Source organism: Stenella coeruleoalba (assembly GCF_951394435.1).
Source record: "Stenella coeruleoalba genome assembly, chromosome: 6".
In the NCBI taxonomy this organism is placed as follows: Eukaryota; Metazoa; Chordata; class Mammalia; order Artiodactyla; family Delphinidae; genus Stenella; species Stenella coeruleoalba.
In genome coordinates, this window is record NC_137151.1 from 14,426,666 (window position 1) to 14,442,536 (window position 15,871).

Genomic DNA, 15,871 nt, shown 5'->3' on the forward strand with positions numbered 1-15,871 from the left:
CTCAAACTCTTCCAAAATATAGCAGAGGGAGGAACACTCCCAAACTCATTCTACGAGGCCATCATCACTCTGATATCAATACGAGACAAAGATATCAAAAAGAAGGAAAACTTCAGGCCAATATCACTGATGAACTTAGATGCAAAAATCCTCAGCAAAATACCAGCAAACAGAATCCAACAATACATTAAAAGGATCATAAAACATGATCAAGTGGGGTTTATCCCAGGAATGCAAGGATTCTTCAATATATGCAAGCAACCACTGTGATAAACAATATTAACAAATTGAAGGGGAAAAAACATATGATCATCTCAATAGATGCACAAAAAGCTTTTGACAAAATTCAACACCCATTTATGATAAAAACCCGCCAGAAAATAGGTATAGAGGGAACTTACCTCAACATAATAAAGGCCATATATGACAAACCCACAGCCAACATCATTCTCAATGGTGAAAAACTGAAACCATTTCCTCCAAGATCAGGAGCAAGACAGGGTTGTCCACTCTCACCACTAATATTCAACATAGTTTTGGAAGTTTTAGCCACAGCAATCAGAGAAGTAAAAGAAATAAAAGGAATCCAAATCGGAAAAGAAGAAGTAAAGCTGTCACTGTTTGCAGATGACATAATACTATACTTAGAGAATCCTTAAGATACTACCAGAAAACTACTAGAGCTAATCAATGAATCTGGTAGAGTAGCAGGATATAAAATTAATGCACAGAAATCTCTTGCATTCCTATATAATAATGGTGAAAAATCTGAAAGAGAAATTAAGGAAACACTCCCATTTACCACTGCAAGAAAAAGAATAAAATACCTGGGAATAAAACTACCTAAGGAGACAAAAGACCTGTATGCAGAAAATTTTAAGACACTGATGAAAGAAATTAAAGATGATGCAAACAGATCAAGAGTTATACCATGTTCTTGGACTGGAAGAATCCACATGGTGAAAATGACTATAGTACCCAAACCAATCTACAGATTCAATGGAATCCCTATCAAGTTACCAATGGCATTTTCACAGAAATACAACAAAAAATTTCACAATTTGTATGGAAACACAAAAGACTTCAAATAGCCAAAGCAATCTTGAGAAAGGAAAACAGCGCTGGAGGAATCAGCCTCCCTGACTTCAAACTATACTATAAAGCTACAGTAATCAAGACCATCTGGTACTGGCACAAAAACAGAAAAATAGATCAATGGAACAGGATAGAAAGCCCAGAGATAAACCCACACACATATGGTCACCTTATCTTTGACAAAGGAAGCAAGAGTATACAATAGAGAAAAGACCGTCTCTTCAATAGTGGTGCTGGGAAAACTGGACAGCTACCTGTAAAAGAATGAAATTAGAACACTTCTTAACACCATGCACAAAAATAAACTCAAAATGGATTAAAGACCTAAATGTAAGGCCAGACGCTATTAAACTCTTAGAGGAAAATATAGGCGAACACTCCATGACATAAATCACAACAAGATCCTTTTTGACCCAACTCCTAGAGAAATGGAAATGAAAACAAAAATAAACAAATAGGACCTAATGAAACTTAAAAGCTTTTGCACAGCAAAGGAAACCATATACTAGATGAAAAGACCACCCTCAGAGTGGGAGAAAATATTTGCAAATGAAGCAACAGACAATGGATTAACCTCCAAAATGTACAAGCAGCTCATGCAACTCAATATCAAAAAAACAAACAGCCCAATCCAAAAATGGACAGAAGACCTAAACAGACATTTCTCCAAAGAAGATACACAGATTGCCAACAAACACATGAAAGAATGCTCAACATCACTAATCATTAGAGAAATGCAAATCAAAACTGCAGTGAGCTATCACCTCAAACCAGTCAGAATGGCCATCGTCAAAAAATCTACCAATAATAACTGCTGGAGAGGGTGTGGAGAAAAGAGAGCCCTCTTGCACTGTTGGTGGGAATGTAAATTCATACAGTCACTATGGAGAACAGTATGGAGGTTCCTTAAAAAATTAAAAATAGAACTACCATATAACCCAGCAATCTCACTACTTGGCATATACCCTGAGAAAACCATAATTCAAAAAGAATCATGGACCACAATGTTCATTGCAGTTCTATTTACAATAGCCAGGACATGGAAGCAACCTCAGTGTTCATCAACAGGTGAATGGATAAGGAAGATGTGGCACATATATACAATGAAATATTACTCAGTAATATAAAGAAACAAAATTGAGTTATTTGTAGTGGGGTGGAATGACATAGAGTCTCATACAGAGTGAAGTAAGTCAGAAAGAGAAAAACAAATACTGTATGCTAACACATATATATGGAATCTAAAAAAAAAAAAAAAAGGTTCTGAAGAACCTAAGGGCTGGACAGGAATAAAGACTTCGACATAGAGAATGGATTTGAGGACATGGGGCAGGGGAAGCGTAAGCTGGGACGAAGTGAGAGAGTGGCATGGACGTATATATACTACCAAATGTAAAATAGATAGCTAGTGGGAAACAGTGCCGTATAGCAAAGGAAGATCAACTCAGTGCTTTGTGACCACCTAGAGGGGTGGGATAGGGAGGGTGGGAGGGAGATGCAAGAGGGAGGAGAATTGGGGATATATGTATATGTATAGCTGATTCACTTTGTTATAAAGCAGAAACTAACACACTTTTGTAAAACAATTATACTCCAATAAAAATGTTTAAAAATGTTTAAAGCAGCCTAGCAAATTTTTATAAACAGTATTCAACAGGATTTTTAAAAATCTAGGTAAAATTACATACAGTAAACTGCATAGATCTCAAGCATACACATCAATGAGTTTTAACAAATGTATTCACCCTGGTTATTATCATAACCAACACCCCAAACCTTCTTTCACCTCAGAAACTTCCCTCATGGATTTTTCTAGTCCTGCTGCCTAGAAATTGCTGCTGTCTCAGTTATAGGTTCATTACTGAATGTCTCCTGAAATGTCAGCTTTCTATTTTTTTTTAAGATAGAAAGGAGATAGATTACTTTTGTACCTTGGTATATTCAGGGTTTGATTTTCAGCAGCTCTTATATTCTCCATTTGCTGGAGGCATTCAGAGGATTTATGACTCACTGGTAGAATGGCTGGGAAAGCACTTTGCTTAGACCATACCTTTCTTCAGCAAAGCTCAGAGGCCTACCTCTCCTCTGTACCTTCCACTTTCAAAACCTCCCACAACTCGTTATCCTTCCTTTTCTCACCTGTGGGGCTGGGCATGATCCCTCTTCTCCAAGGACAGTCTTTTCATAGAACTCTGTTTTGTCCTGAAGAGCTCACATGTAAACCCCTGCTGTTTATACCTTCATTGTTCCACTCATTGCAAATTGAAACAGTCTCTCAGTAAAATCCTTGGATATCTTTTGATACTTGGTACCTTTTACCTTTGCTGGCAGCTGATTTATTATTTTACTAAAAGACCCCCAGAGGTGGTGAGATGAACATGTCTTGACTTCCAGAGTAATTATTTGAATACTTACTGTAGTAGAAATAGACATAAATATGTGTATCAGATCTATTTATATTTCTCTATTTATGGTTCTATAAAATGTGTTCTATTGAGCAATATGACACATAAGTATATAAAATCGTGTTGGTTTTATTTTATATACATTTTTTGCAGTGTTCCTTTCAATTTAAATATTAAAGACTTGGAGGGTATGATAAATTTAAAGGAATGCTTTAAGATATAACAAGTGAACAGGAGATCAATGACATAAGCTCTAACCTTCCGTTTCAGAGAGTCTATCTGCCTGACACCTGAGTGAAAATTTCAACACATGAACTAGTATCACACAAAATTTTCCCCAACATGCACTTGTTTCTCTTCATAGCAGACAACTCAGACAGAACTTATGCAGAATTTTCTACGGCAGAAAATGATATTTATTATACTGAAGGTAGAGACCAACCGTTTTTATGATTGCTATTGTAGACAGACAAAAGAATTAAAACAATTTGGGATCAAGAAGAAATGAAGAAGATATAGCATGTAAAGTCTGGAACAGGCTACAGAGTATGGAAGTGAGACCCTTTTAATATTTTGATCAGTTGGAAGAAATGTATATATGTGTGTGTAGATATATACACACACATATATAGGCACAATACATACACACACAATATATATCTTTGGTAAATTCCAGGGATCAGAAAAGTTTGGTGTTCATTTTAAGTCAGAGGATTTCAATTTCAGGGAACAAGAGAGTCTCATACAGTGTGTATAGCACGGGATCCTGGAATCTGCATGTTTAACAAAATTACAAGTCTGAGGAAGACGGTCACAAGCCACATATTGATAAGTAGCCCTTCTGTGTGTTGCGGGGGTGGGGGGGGAGGACGCAGCTGTGTCCACAAGGTAAAGAGGCTGAAGATAGGTTTTTCTTTTAGGGATTGCAAGGCAAACACAAGGAGTGAGCGAGAGAGAAAGTCTGCCTTTCATTCCCACAATGTATCATTTTCCAAGATAATCTAAAGCCTATATTTAGGTACCCATGATGGCTGCCGATTGTGGAAGATGAGGAAAGTAGCAGTTGCTATCCTCTAAGCCATTCAATATTCTATCTTGTTCTGCTAAAGTGCTCTTTTGATACTGGGGCAAAGAAAAGTCAGATCCATAATGCGTATTGAGCCCTGTGAAGGATATCACCAATGACTTGAAGCTGTGATGGTTGCTTGCTTCTTTTACCTCCATATCAAATATATTTCAAACATGGAAGTTGAAAGGAATAATATACTGCATGTAACATCAATTTTTAGTAGCTTACAGATATTCTTCCTCTTTTCATATCCTGTATCCATCACTCACAAAACAAACTGTCCCTCTTAGCCTGTCTTTGACTTTAAGCATCAAGCAACTTGAGGAAGAAAGTACAAACTTTAGTATGCCATTGTTTAATATGCTTTTCTGGACTACTGCTTTCCCTTAATATATCAGAAGGAGAATCACATCTGTTAATGCAGATGGCTGAGATGGAACAGACACTCTCCTGTGGTCACCCAATTACTCTCCTGGGAGTAAAAGCAAGATAACTTTCTGGAGTGTGGGAATGCAAAGATATGCATAAGTTTTGAATGATCATATTCATATAAGATAAATTAATGTGAATATGGGCAATAAGGGGAGAAAGAGAAGTTAGTAACAACCTGAGTGAGTGTAATCTCTCCTTTGGCAATTGATGTGTGTTCCCACCACTTGATAACACAACATCTAAAAATGTGGGTAACTTATTTGCAAAGCAGAAATAGAGACACAGATGTAGAGAACAAATGTATGGATGCAAAGTGGGGAAGGGGGGGTGGGATGAACTGAAAGACTGGGATTAACATATATACACTACTATGTATAAAATAGATAACTAATGAGAACCTACCATATAGCACAGGGAACTCTACTCAGTGCTCTGTGGTGACCTAAATGGGAAGGAAATTTTAAAAAGAGGGGTATATGTATATGTATAGCTGATTCCCTTTGCTGTATAGCAGAAACTAATGCAACATTGTAAAGCAACTATACTCCAATAAATATTAATTTAAAAAATAAATTTAAAAAATGTGGGAGCCCAGGACACTCAGGAAGTGGCAATGACTAAGTGGTCCAAACTACGTTAAAAACATCAGCTTGAAGGGAAACACTCTAATAGACAGGTAAAAGGGAAAATAACATGTTTAGTCCACCTAAGCTACTTCTGCCTAGCAGAGATCTTCAAGATTCAGAGTGAAGAAATTTCAAAAAGGTCAAATCAAAGCTTCTGAAATCTACTTATCATCCACTCAACCCACACTGAATGCAAAATCAGAAAGCCACAGGAGTCAGGGAGAACTGAGCACAACATATCCAGTTGGTTATAAGTTTTGGCTGTAAAATGAGGTTTTAGAGGAAACTGAACATTTAAATGTAATTCAATGAGCAGTGAACATATGACACACACAGTGTGCTTATCTATGGGGAACCAAGAGCAAGTTGAGTGAAATGAACATGCCTTATTAAGTACAGTTGCCCACCACCAAAAACAACTGCAAATTGCTCACTTGTTCCTGGGGTGTTTCTATTTATATTTTTTTGTGTAATGAGTTGTAATTGTGCCAGCAGCTATCTTCACATTTTGGAATTATTGGCTACAGAGGAGCCTTTCAGGTTGGGTTTTCCAACCACTGAGAAGCTCATAGGGCATTTCAACTGAAGTTACTTAACAAATTCTTTGTGCCACAATTACCTGTCCCCACCAAACCCCCATTGACTCTGGTCCCCTCAGATGAGTAGAAAGAGCTGGGAAAAAAATAAAAGTCACATCAAATTAACCTTTGAAGTTGATTTCATGGAGAACAATTCTGGTCCTACAGGTAAGAAAATTAGCTGGAACTTTTCCTATAACAGATATTAGTATTCAGATGAATATTTTTTCTGTATGTTTTAATCAAATAATATTGAAAAATATTGAACATTTAGTATGTGTTAAGAACTAGGGATGAAACATAGGATACATTTTCTGACTTTACAGATCTTAAAATATAGAGAGAAAAACGCAAAGTGTGAATTATAAAGCACAGTGAACTTTAAGGTAGCAGTAAACCGTATTATAATGGAGAGTTATAAGGTACTGATAATGAAAAATAAATGGAAAGTGAGGTTTGGGGTAGGTTTAATGAAAGAGTGAAATCGAATTCTCAAAAGACTATAAATAATATTGGTGTTTGGATATGAATTGAAAAAAGGAAAACATTTTTGGAAGGGAAAAAAGATGAGCAAAACCAGTGAATATATTGCTCTGAAGGAGAATGACAATGGGTTTGAGATGACCAGCACTTTGAGTGCTACAGGAAGAGTAACATACAGTAGAAATGTGGGCTGGAGGTAACAGAAATAATGGTTGGTGTCACTTTGTGGATGGGTTAAGTACCATGCTAATGAGTCCTGACTTTCGGATGGTCTGAGCAAATCTGTGTTTTAGAGACAGACATGTACAGGGGGTAGAATCTGGGGACAGAGTTCTGAAGCATGGAAGTATTTGGAAAGAGATTCTCTGTAGACCAATGGTAGGAAATGGTGGTGATAAATGGAAAACATGAAAATGTGAAAAACTTCAGCTATTCAGAAGAATACCTGAAGTCCAAGGGGCTGTATCAAAATGGAAAAAATGTCATTCATTGGGGTTCCAGGAATCCAGGAGAAGGCACACTGCCGGGTGGGGCTACTCACTGAGAAGAAGCAGTAGGAGGGTATGTGGGGTGTGGGAGCTGAATGTGAAGAAGTTGCCACTCCCAGCATGTGGGAAGAGAGGGGGCCAAAAGGGTAGATGCTGGTTCATGCTGGAGGTGGTCTCGCCTATGGGACACACCCAAATCCTCAGGAAATTTACAGTGTGCACAAGACTGCTGATTTGAAAACATTTCTGTGGTCAGTGGAATTAGATAAATAAAGTATGTTGAGTTTCTCAGTCCTTGCAAACACTCCATCCACATCAGTCTTTCTTTTATTTTTATTTATTTTTTTAACATCTTTATTGGAGTATAATTGCTCTACAATGATGTGTTAGTTTCTGCTTTATAACAAAGTGAATCAGCTATACATATATCGCCATATCTCCTCCCTCTTGGGTCTCCCTCCCACCCTCCCTATGCCACCCCTCTAGGTGGTCACAAAACACAGAGCTGATCTCCCTGTGCTACATGCTGGCTTCCCACTAGCTATCTGTTTTACATTTGGTAGTGTATATATGTCCACGCCACTCTCTCACTTCATCCCAGCTTCCCCTTCCCCCTCCCTCTGTCCTTCTTTTAAATGGCTGCCTCTCCCCTCATTATGGAAGAACACAAGAGAATAAACCAGTGTAGGATAAAATCAAGATGACGTGTGCAGAACAAGAAACAGAGTTGAAATGGCCTGAGGAAGTATGCTTTGGAATTAGAACAAAGAGTTAGGAGGTACTTGACAATGTGAGTTGGTAGAAAAAAGTTCAGGTTATGTTCACATTGATATGCTAGACATAGAGAAATCCCATTTGACTTTTGAGTTATTTAGGTATGAGAAGTAAGGAACAAAAAGGCTATGAAGATATCTCAGGGTTTGAGATTAAGTCCCTGGGGAAAAGGTGATTCATTTGTAATAAATGACGAAAGATTAGATGAAAGTGTTGAAGCAAAGAAGAGGAGTATGTTGACCTAGAAGTGCTAGTGAGACATTAAAAGGTGTCTAGGAATACCAATCTGGAGCTCCAGTTAGAAGTCAAAGTTAACAATGAGGACTTGTAAATTATTAGCACAGAAGTGTCAAATAACACTGAAGGAATGGGAAAAGGACAGATGGTGGAGGACAGGATGTTGGAATTCATCCAATAAATATTTATCAAACATGTGATGTTATCAGGAACCCATTAGTGCCAGGGATACAGCAGTGAACAAAGTAGACCAAGTCCCTTTTTCCTGAGGAATGTGGCTGGTGTGCAAGTGAGGTGAAGATGATGATTTGGTAAGAGGAGGGAGTGACAGGAGACAGATGGTAGAATTTCTTGCTAAGAAGGAGTGGGTACAAGAAGGAGATGCAAAGGGAAAGAGTGCAAGGCTTGGAGTCAAGCAGAAAAGAGTCAGATCACATCTCACTCACTTTGTAGAAGTAAGATCTATGTCAAGGTATTGAGACTCAGTTTTCAGTATAAGGGAAATGATGATTATTTTTTGTTGAGGATTAGATAAATAAAACATGTTGAGTGCGTCACTCATTGTAAACCCTCTATTCATATTGATCTGCCTTTTCATGGCTTCCTCCTCCTCACATTACTGAGGAATGTGAGAGAGAGTAAACACCTGTGCATTCCTGCCTCCCTTGGACTAGCACAATGGCTTTAAAAAATATATTTTATTCATTTATTTTTGGCTGGGTTGGGTCTTTGCTGCTGCTCGCAGGCTTTCTCTAGTTGCGGCGAGTGGGGGCTACTCTTCATTGTGATGCGTGGGCTTCTTATTGCGGTGGCTTCTCTTGTTGTAGAGCATGGGCTCTAGGTGTGTGGGCTCAGTAGTTGTGGATCGCAGCCTCAGTAGTTGTGGTGCATGGGCTATAGTTGCACCGAGGCATGTGGGATCTTCCCGAACCAGGGCTCGAACCCGTGTCCCCTGAATTAGCAGGCAGAGTCTTAACCACTGCACCACCAGGGAAGTCCCACAATGGCTTTGTTTTGCTCACAGTATAAATTCTAGACTTCCTCTTGTGGCCGACAAGGATGTGCATCTGATCTCTTTAGCTCCACCTCCCACCTTCCTCTGCCTCTCTCGGTGTGTGCTCTAATGAGACTGGGATTCATGTGACTATTTCAACACTGTCATCCCCAGCTGGAATGCTCTTGTGTCCTCCCCAATTTACAGTTCATTGACTAGTTAATTCAGACTTCAGTTTCACATCCCCAGGGAGTCCTGGCTTCCTGGACCATATCAGGCCACACAGCTGTATTATCTCTTAGGAGTTGTAAGTAAATAATTAACAGTGTAATTAGTAGATAAGTGTCTACATCCACCAATAAGAAATAAGCTCCAGAACTGTCTGTGTCCCAGTTAGCTTGATTCATGGTCACAAAACAGATGCACAGTCTATACCGGCAGCATCTGTGAATAAAGAGCAGAAGATAGATGTCCAATAAATGATTGTTGAATAAGTGAATGGAAATATAAGGGTAATATATCAGGATAATACTATTGCAAATATGCCCTAGGTTCTACCCTAGTTGGAAGCAGAAGGGCACATTAAAAAAGAAACCCCATTCTTCACAATATTAGCTTTAGGATCTAGTGTTGTGTCATACAGGTACTCCCTTCTAATAATTTTGTTTCTATCACCCATGAGCTTTTCTAAACATTTTAAGTAGTTCTTTGTGTGTTTAGGTTGTACTAAGCTACACAGATATTATTACAAAAATTTACTTCCCCATTTCTGACATAATACTTACTTTATTTGCAACAACTTACTCTCTTAAACTTCAAGGTTTTTTTCTCTCTCTACTGCAATTCAGAATTTTTAGTCTTAGCCCATAGCTCCATCAACTTTTGTTTTTCTGGATGGAAGATTCTGACACTTAGAGCTCTAGTCTGTCCTAGTGCTTTGCACATTATAGACTTTCATAAGAAGCTTTTATACTTTTCACTTGATTGACTAGCTCACCTATTCCTCAGGCTTTATTCTTTCTTCCGCATATTTATTATACGATCTTGGAGGTGATACCCAATGTGTTTTTCAGTATTCACAGTGTCTGAAGATGGGAGGATACGTTCATATTAACCCAGAATCCCCTCTGTTGAGAACCTAGGTTAGACTAATGTTCCTGTGCCTAATAATTCCATATGACTATCATATATGATCACACTGAATGCTTTCAAAACACTGCATAAATAAGTGATTAAAGATTGTTCACCATAGTCAAATATACTACAAAATAAAGTAACTGAATTTTTTGTAATCTCTCTACAATGGGAATAGAACGTGTCTTAGAAGCAGATAGACATGGGTCAAAATTCTGGTTCTGCCATTTATTAATTACGTAACTTTGATTAAAATGCATTTCCTAAGTTTCAGCTTCATTTTCTCTAAAAGTAGAATACATTTAGTCTATGCCATTGTTATGCAGATTAACTTGAAAATGAAGGCTTAGCAGAGGTGGGGACAGTTTCTCAGAAAATGGTACTTTGCTTCTTTGCTTCTTTTTCTTTCAAGCAGGAGTATCTATTTCAGAGAATGCTTTCCCTCCATCTGTTTTACTGTTCTGTCAGATCTTTTCTTGTCATTTTACTTCCAAGTTAATGCCTTTATACAGTTACCATAATTTTGAAATGACACCATATAAATTATATTTGTAACATATAAGTAATAGTGTGACTTTATCTTCTAGAACAGTAATATCTCTATAGAACTTGCACTGATGACCTAATGCAGCAATTATTTACTTATTCAAAATTCAATTTTTGTATTTACAGATTTCGGTTGAATCAGGAGTGGCTAAAACAGCAGGGGTGGGCCATGGAAAATGGAGTAATTAGAATTCTGAAAGCATTTTTGAGGAAGGATTTTTTTATACCTGTGGCTTAGGGGAAGGTGGGGGCAATGAGTGTGAATTCAAGTTGAAGATAGGGAAATAGATCATCCATCAGAAATGGATACTGTTAATGGTAGAATGTGTTACAACAAACAATTCCTCAGAGTTCATCAAGGGTAGTATTTCTTTCTTCTTTATACTTCTAGTTTCTAGAGCAAAGCCTGGCATTTACCAGATAATCAGTTAAAATTTGTTGGACTTGACTGAAATGTATTATATTTCTCTACAACAAACACTTCTTTATGTAACTTTGCTTTTTAAGTTGATTACTGTTCTTTTCTTAAAAAATTAGAATTATCAGCAGCTGAGGTTAGGTATATTTTACATAATCTTTCCAAATAATTACTAATTCCACATATACTTAAGAAACAAAACATTGAATTCACATCCCTGGAGTAAATGCACTGCCATTTCTACTTTCTTTGACCACAGATGAAATGCTTTCACTTATTAAGCTTCAAAAAATACCCTTTATTTTAAGCAATGATGGATTTGGTTCAATGAGAAAAGTTGGTTTGTCAGACTTAAATAAGATGGTTTGATGAGCTGATCTCAATGCCAGTGAGGAAAGAGAATCGGTCCTTGATATGTATTGTTGATTCCAGATTCATAGAAACCTTTGTAGACAACAAAACAACTGTAATCTCAGCAACAGCAGTGACAACAATGACCCACTACTTTAGACAACAACAATATCTACAAGAACTACATCATAGCCATGTGAACAATTATGACACGTAGGCATTGTGCTAATTGCTTTGCATGCATTTTATCATCAGTCTTCTCAACAATTCTTTAGGCTAGATATTATTATTAGCTTGAATTAAAGATGAGGAAACTGAGGCTTAGCTAACACATCACTAAACTTTTTAAAAACTTCTTTGTGTGCACTCCATTGACATTACTTGCAGAAATAGTAATATTTGCAATGAAATTAGGCCAGTGAGCTAATGATTTAATTTATTGTGTTGATTGAAGTCTTAATTTAATTAATGACTATCTCTAATCAGCAATGGTTACAATGAATAAGAGTGGGATGGGCTTAGAGGGTGGGTGCTGAGTCTTCTGAAAATATTCATGAATGCAGCCAAACGCATGAATCTAGAATTAGGGTCTGGTATTAAGATGGTGTTAGGAAGGACAGGATATGATCAGAATACTGAAAATTTTAATGAGGGAATTCTGCTAAGACTGGATCTATCTTGCCATCTTTCTGTGTTTAGTTCCTCGCCCAGTTTCTGGAAGTTAAGAGGAACTCAATATATCTTCATTGTACTGAAGTAAATTTTATTAATTCCTCTATTATAGTCACCCCACTATATATAGAGTAGTTACAGATATGAAGTCATATGCTCATTTGTGAAAAGTGGAATTTATTTTATTTTCCTATAATATCTTAATTTCTGCCAAGGGTCTCTGTTCTGCCTAATAGCAAAATATTTAAGTCAGTTGCTTCCAAGAATAATCAGTCAAATTCAGTGATTCTTCCTCAGTTATTTCAGACTTAAAAATTACTCAAATATACTATTTTCTTTTTTCTGCTTTCCTAGGTTTACTTTTTCACATGGCTGATGGGGAGAAGTCATTGTTTACATGTTCCCAAATAAAAGACAAATTTTTTCCTCTGAACTTATACCTCAGAAAAGAGGAAGTTACCTTTTTTTTATTTTAACATCTTTATTGGAATATAATTGCTTTACAATGGTGTGTTAGTTTCTGCTGTATAACAAAGTGAATCAGCTATATGTGTACATATATCCCCATATCTCCTCCAAGAGGAAGTTATCTTACTTTGCATCACTCAAACCTTATCTCATATTATAGTTTCTCTCCCTTTCTCTCTTTCTGTTTCTCTCTCCCTACCCCCTTCTATCTTGAATAGCACTGTAGCAATACTAAGTAGAGAGTGCAGTAGATACATAAGCCTGAAATTAAAAATTTGGGGTGTTTATGGACAGAATAGACAAAATGATTTAATACAGATTTATCTTAGTTTCCTGGGGGTATTAGCTCATAATTGAAAGTAGTTAAAATATAGGTAAGCTTTTAAAAAATATCTTTGAAAAGCAAAGCTTAAATGACTATGTTGAAGAGACCAAAAATTTACACCAATTGCAGTGAAAAAAAAAAGCAATTATTCTAAAGTTTTGCAGAAAGATATTTGGGACCTTGGATAAGATTTTATCTCCAGTAACACAGTGTTGCACAAGATTCAAAACTTGTTGTATGTCAAACAGCTTCTATGGAAGTGAAGGTGGTGTACTCCAGAACCCAATATTAGATTCTGCCAAAAATAGTGATGTGTCACCATAGTTCATCACTTATGTTGAAGGGGTTGTCAAAAATGTGAATAAACTGTCTCATGATATATGAGGACAAAATATTGCTATATGAGATTTTAAATGTACTTGTGTAATTAATGAATTAAATATTATTATAAGTGGATATTTGATGATTTCTTCTATATCCATAAAAGTTTATACATTGGAGTTGACCAAAATGCATTTAAAAGATGATCTCATTGGGAAAGTAAGGAAATTGCCTCCATGTTGGACATCTTCAGCAAACCTGTCTAAATACTCCTTTCCATGTCCTGATCCTCTTTGCTAACTTCTGCACCTCAACTGGGTGAACTTCAGAGTGTTTCCAAAGTTGCTGATAAGCTATGGAAGGTTACCGTCTTCTGATGGGAGTTGTCTCTGAGATGAAGTGCCTTCTTAGAATTCAACGTGGAAAGCAGGATGTAAGCCACCTTTCCCATTCAAATCTCAACTTGACATAGAGCTCTGGTGCTATTCTCCTCACAACATCAGTCTGAGGAAGAAGCAAGTTCCAACCAGCTCTGTCCCAGTCTGTCAAACTCTAACTTCCTCTTTTAATTCCCCTTCCTTCTACCCAGTTCAAAGCAACACTTATCCTTTTCCGTGCATGTTCATTAAGTCACTCTTGTCTTAATATTTTCTGAAATCTAAGGCTCCATCTAGCATGCTGAAAAAGGATCTACTACATATACATGATTCCTGGTGTATTATAAATAGAAATACACCTGTGCTTGCAAAGAAAATGAAAACAATTTATTTAAGCCTCTAAATCTAGCTAACTACCAGTTTGCAGAAGTTACTGATGAAAGAGGAACAGGTTAAATATTCCACAAAGAAGAAACAGCCACATCCAGCATGACATTAATGCTCTGAGACAGATGACCCAAATTGCTAGAGATGAAAAGATATACAAGAGACAGCTAAATGCAATACATGAGCCTTGACTGAATCCTGAGTTAAACAAAACCAACTTAAAGAAAAAAACATTTTTGAGACAATCAGACAAATTTGGATATGGATTGGGTATTATGAAATAGTAAGACATTATTAATTTCTTTTTTGTGGTACACGGGCCTCTCACTGTTGTGGCCTCTCCCATTGTGGAGCACAGACTCCGGACGTGCAGGCTCAGCAGCCATGGCTCATGGGACCAGCTTCTCTGTGGCATGTGGGACCTTCCCAGACTGGGGCACGAACCCGTGTACCCTACATCGGCAGGCAGACTCTCAACCACTGCACCACCAGGGAAGCCCCTATTAAATTTTTTAGGTGTGTTAGTGGCATTGTATTTAGTATCAACAACAAATGAAGAAAACAACAACAAGGAAAACATTATGTGAAAATATCAATATTTCTAGAAGAAATACATATCTGGGAATTGCTTTTAAAATAATGAGTAAAGGACAGACCTTCAAGATGGCAGAGGAGTAAGATGTGGAGATCACCTTCCTCCCCACAAATACATCAAAAATACAGCTACATGTGGAACAGCTCCTACAGAACACCTACTGAACATTGGCAAAAGACCTCAGACTTCACCAAAGGCAAGAAACTCCCATGTACCTGAGTAGGGTAAAAGAAAACAGAGAAAACAGAGACAAAAGAATAAGGATGGGACCTGCATCTTGGGGATGGAGCTGTGAAGGAGGAAAAGTTTCCACACACTAAAGAACCCCTTTACTAGCAGAGATGGGGGGTGGGCAAGGGGGGAGCTTCAGAGCCATGGAGGAGAGAGCAACAACAGGGGTGCAGAGGGCAAAGTGGAGAGATTTCCATACAAAGGATTGGTGCCAACCAGCACTCACCAGCCTGAGAGGCTTGTCTGCTTAGCTGCCAGGGTAGATGGGGGCTGGGAGCTGAGGCTTGGGCTTCAGAGGTCAGATCCCAGGGAGAGGACTGGGGTTGGCTGTGTGACCACAGACTGAAGGGGGCTAGTGAGCCACAGCTAAATGGGAGGGAGTCTGGGAAAAATTCTGGAACTGCCTAAGAGTCAAGAGACCATTCTTTCAGGGTGCGTAAGGAGAGGAGATACAGAGCACCGCTTAAATGAGCTCCAGAGAAGGGCGTGAGCCACAGCTATCAGTGTGGACACCAGAGATGGGCATGAAACTCTAAAGCTTCTACTGCAGCCACCAAGAATCCTGTGTGCAAGCACAGGTCACTATCCACATCTCCCCTTCCTGAGAACCTGTGCAGTTCACCATTGCCAGGGTCCCGTGATCCAGGGACAACTTCCCTGGGAGAACACATGGCATGCCTCAGGCTGTTGCAATGTCACACTGTCCTCTGCCACTGAAGGCTCACCCCCACCATTCTGTACCCCCTTCCTCCCCCTGGCCTTAGTGAGCCACAGCTCCCTAATCAGCTGCTACTTTAACACGGTCATGTCTGGGCAAAGCACAGATGCCAGAGGGCCACCTGCATGAAGAGGCACAGCCAAATCC